Source organism: Glycine soja, chromosome 12 (assembly GCF_004193775.1).
Source record: "Glycine soja cultivar W05 chromosome 12, ASM419377v2, whole genome shotgun sequence".
Taxonomy (NCBI): Eukaryota; Viridiplantae; Streptophyta; class Magnoliopsida; order Fabales; family Fabaceae; genus Glycine; species Glycine soja.
The window spans coordinates 6,237,296-6,242,752 of NC_041013.1; the positions used below are offsets into that span (position 1 = coordinate 6,237,296).

General features: G+C 34.0%; 1 pseudogene; it reads right to left on the bottom strand.

The window, feature by feature from the left end:
* Window positions 1-1,385: 1,385 nt before the first annotated feature.
* On the bottom strand, window positions 1,386-4,987 carry LOC114380312 (annotated as a pseudogene).
* Window positions 4,988-5,457: the final 470 nt, after the last annotated feature.

Genomic DNA, 5,457 nt, shown 5'->3' on the forward strand with positions numbered 1-5,457 from the left:
TCTTCTCTTTCATCTCCTTCAGACCACCCAAAGTTGTAATTTTTTTACACAATAGAATCATATTTCTACTATGCTTTGTTATTAAGTGGAAACATGATTTTATTTTTTCTTCAGAACACAACAGAATAATAATTTTGTTTTGTGTCAAAATTGATAAACAACATAGCCATGATTGTCACGTGTTTCTTATTGCACCACAATGGAGTATATATTACACACGTGAAGTTCGTTCATGTAAAAGATACCACATACAAGAATTTAACTCATTAATGTTTCATTTAATCGTAAGATCTCAAAATGTAGTAAACATTATTGTGGATTAATTGTTTTAGTTAACTCCTCTTGTATTAAGTACTGTTATGTTTATTCGTTGACCATTCTATAAAACTCTAACCAATGTTTTTATTCAGTTAGTGTGGAATATAAATTTTGCTAATTATTGTAAGCCATGCATATTGTGTTGCAAGTCATTTAATGAGGTCCTTAACAAGTGAATAATGCCTAATAGACAAAACATAACAATTTTATCATTGTTTTTTTGCAACAAAAAAATTATGAAATGAAAACATGTTGCTGTTGTTGTTTTTTTTATATATAAAAATTACAAAATGAAAACATGTTTTTGTTGTGCAGGTATACAACAAAAACATGTTTTCATTTTGTGAAGTGCATCAGATAAAAAATCTAACAACAAAAGTTTCTGTTGTGCATCTAGGGTGAAAAAAATTTAACAACAGAAACAACAAAATTCCATTATTAAATTTTTTTTCACCCCCATTCTGATGTAATTTCGGGATATCACGAAAAAACACCCATGTGGATAGTGCCAATAGCAAAAGCATGTAGTGACAATAACAATTCCCTTTGACTATTCACTTATTATCAAATGAGTCTATTAGGCCTCACTGAACTTGGACTAGACCAGGTTTAGAACAAGTATGATACTCATTTTTTTTCCAAATATTTGTTAGCTATTGATTTTATATAAACTAGTAAATTATGCTTATAAAAAACCTTAATTCAAACTAGTGATGAATAAATTTTAAGAAAATAGTACATGCTGATAATGTAATTTTTATTTTATTTTTTACATTACTACCCATTCACAAGTTGATATATATATGTTATGTTTGTTGACTATTACAAAAATTACCTTAAAAATTATACTCATTGTGATAGACCGATGGTGTATAGAAATTAGACATGTAAATTGTTTCTTTCTTGCTTTCCTTTTGTTAACTAGAGTAAATAATTGAGAGTTTACTTGTGTTTACTATAAAATTCACAACATTCATGTGCAAAGGAATGCTAGTATATATATCATAAAAAAAAAATGCTAGTATAATCTGGACTATGGAGGGATTGTTGCGTGGTTTTCATTTTAAACTTGATTGGGTATAATGATCAATCTTGCAGGATGCACTCCTAATTTTCACTCTATCTCAGAAATTGACGGCCCAAAAAGATTGTAATATATTATATTTTGGATCGTGCTTTTGCAGTAAGCTCTCTTCTGAGAATTTTTCCTGAAGCTGTCTTAGGAACACTGTTGATGAATGTTACCCTTTGCAATTTTTTGAAAGGTGCAACCTATAAACAAGTATAAAATGAGTAACTACCGAAAAATGCAAATAGACTAATCATGCAGATGCGCTCAAAGATCAAGCTCATTCTTTAATCTTTATCTTTATCTTACCTGCTTAGCAATAAACTTCTGAATTTCTTCTTCAGTCAGCGAACTATTGGGTGAGCGAACAACATAGGCAATTGGAACCTCACCAGCCTCATCATCAGGATATCTATTGCAAAGGAAGTAACTCAAGTGTGAATTCCTAATAATAGATAGCATAAGACGTGTAAAGTTAAACTTCAGATCATTTATGTGATACTTACGGGACAACAACAGCCTCTAGTATTTCAGGGTGAGAAACGAGAAGCCCTTCAAGTTCTGCTGGTGCAACCTAGTTACAAGGAGGCAAAAAACTCATAATTCAGTAAGATTACTCTAATGATCTTAAATATTTATTGTCCCGGAAAACCAGAAGGGTTATAATATAAACATGTAATTACCCAAACAGAGCAGCACATGCATTATTATGAACTGAAATTACTACAATTGACACATTTGTAATTTGGGACATGGAGCATTTGTTTAATTAACGTACTCCAACACCCTATTATCTTTCTGATAATCAAGTAAACCGAGAATGACAAAGATTTGGTTAAGATTTCAGATATATTATCATGCAGTGTACTGCATAGCTGAAAAATTCACTTTCATTATTGACATGGTATTTGCACTACATACCTGAAAACCTTTGTACTTGATCAGTTCTTTGATACGGTCAACCACATAAAGTTGTCCATCTTCATCAAAATATCCAAGATCTCCTGTATGTACCCACCCCTTTTCATCTATAGTCAATCTCGTGGCCTATGGATAGTTGTGATAGCCTGAAATTTTTGTAATATTTGCACTAAGTTTTATATAGGAAAAGCCTACAGAACAAATTAATGCCAAACTCCATATAAAGTAAAACCATGTTAATCCCCCACATTCCATCAGAAAACATTGAGTGAAAGAAGTATCTGAGTCATTGTCTCCAATTAGATAATCAGACAAGTGAAAACTTGTAGACATGTACCAGAATATAATCCAAGTCATCGCAGTTTATAATGCCCTTTACAAATTAGAGAGGGGGCATCAGACAGTTTATGCTCTAATAACAAGTCCCGTTCTTACCATATGCCTAAAAGCATCTAACCCGACCACGTCTTTTGTTTAAGAAATGCATTTGTGACGCATCTTTTGTTTTTTTTCTAAACCAGAAAGAACAAAAGGGGAGCAGGGAGAAGATAAGTGTCCAATTGTATGAACTGAGACTAGACATGGTCAAACTGTGTCAGGTAGAAAGTGAACAGAACTGGCAGGTTCAGACCAAATTAACTATCATACAGTAGACAGTGGTGTGTTTAGCCTGTCTGGACTAGGAAATTTCAGCTACCAACTTACCATGGCTAATGGTTTTAGTGCATGCTTGATTTACAGTATTATAGCACGCATTCCAATGTAAGTCCTACAAAAGCAAGAGTCATGGTCCATTGATAAAATTACTTTTGCCTCAAACATAATTTTACAACTGCAATTTCCGGTCCAACTTGTTATGCACGAATTCTGAGACAAAATCCATTGATCCACTGCAAACTAGATGCAAAAGGAAGAGTGAGGATGCTTTTAAAAACTTCATTTTGATACCCAAACATGCACTAAGTCTTTAAGATCCAAGTCCAATAAAATGCGACACCATGGTGCTGAGTGCTGATCTTTGTCATATTTCAGCCAGTAAAAGGTTATGTGACTCCATATAAAGCAAAAACATCCCCCCATTGACTAAATTGCAACAAGAAATGCTAGCTAGCAATAGGCTATCTAACAAATTATTTATAACACACAATCTACTATTGGCCCAACAAAATTTGTGTTCAAAAGAATGTTAAGGAGCGTGTTAGTAGCATTTCTCAATACTAGATATTAGAGATTGAGAATTTTATGCATAAACATAAATGCTGGCATGCACTCTACCTTGCATCATGTTAGGTCCCCGCACCCATATCTCTCCCAACTGTCTAGGAGGGAGAGGCTTCTGTGTATCCACACTCACTATTTGAGCTTCGACTCCTGAACCTAGCGTTCCCGTTGAGCCAGTATGACGAACCCCTACTCTTGGATTCTCCAAAGAAACAATGCCACAAGTTTCTGTCATACCATAACCCTGACAACACAAGAAAAATACTACATAAATATTAGTATTTTTTTAAAAAAAATTTACTCGAATTGTTAAGAGTTTATTCGGTCAGCATCAGTCTTAAGATTGGAGAGCTAAAGGTGTGTTAAGAAAGTTGGCAATTGCATTACATTTTTATTTGTCGAAATGACAGTTACAGTACAATTTTTCTTCTTCCGAATTACAATTACATTACATTTTACAATATATTACCGAACTTTAGACTTGATACGTTGTTGGGTTGGATAACATTCTTAATTATTTTACGTAACTATCACAAGGTTACAATCTTTTTATTTTTTTATTTTGTCCTTGTTATCATGAGTCATGCATGACCCTTACCCAGTGGTAATTAATGAATTAACTAGCATTATATAGTTCTATGATTAAAATATGAAAAAAATTAAATACGTCACAGTTTCTTTTGGTAAATGATGAACCTATATTGCATATTTTGAAGTATGTGAGTGTACACAAGAGAGATAAATGATGTGATAAAAAATACATAAAAAGATGAGTAGAAAAGGAAATTAAAGAGAAAGTAAATATATAAATATACGTACTTATTTTTTATGACTAATGGGAGCAAATACATCTATAAATATATAAGTTTGTTAAACAATATAATAAGAAATAGTACATGTACAACAATGTAAAAGTTTTTTAAACAGACATGGATATATACTTTATTTTCACAAAAATAAAATTTAATTTTATACAAAGTACTTATAAGTATAAATACACTTTAAATATAACCTTGAGTTAATGAGATAATACATACAACAATCATACATAAACATCACATTACCACGCTCTGTTTCGCCAGAGCTAGCAGGATCGGAGGCACGAGCCACAGCTTCGTCACCCAGTGCTTCTCAACCGCCCTCAGAAGCGCCTTCAGCTCGAATCTCCCCATAACCACCACCGCGCTCCCTCGCTGCAGCGCCGCGTACGTCACCACTGCCAGCCCGAACGCGTGAAACATCGGCAGAACGCACAGGTACACGTCGTTTTGCTCCCCGGCGATGTCGTCGTCCATGCCGATCATCACCGACGCCGCGATGAAGTTCCGGTGCGTCAGCACCACTCCCTTGCTCAATCCGGTCGTTCCCGAGGAGTATAGTAGCGCCGCCGTGTCCCCCTGCGTCACCGGCCCCGCCATCTCCATTACCGCGTGGAGACTCGTTATTCTCGACGCTACAACATTTGTAGGACCAAACAAACGATGAGTGAGACCTATAACGAATTACTGTGATTTTATCATTTTAAACAAGAGTTATATGCAACACTTTTTCAAAATTAATATCAGTCTGTTTAATAATATAACTACATGGGCATTAAATATATATTCTATTTATTAGTGAACTTATAAGTTGAGTTGGTTCTGTGAATTTGTGGAATCGATAATTACGGAGGGGAGGTTGAGTTTCTTGGCTTTGTCCCATGATTCAGGGACGGTGATCTGTGGTTTGTTTATTGCACTGCATTCACTAATTGCATGAAAAGTAATAAACAGACAAACACGATAGAGTTCATATGATTTTAATTGCTATAAAAACAAAAATAATTACTAGTAATTCTTTTAGAGAAACAATATTTTGATAAGGTATTTCAAACTTTTTATTTCATACCTAATTAATCATCTCTCATTATATCGGTCCCTCTTCAAATA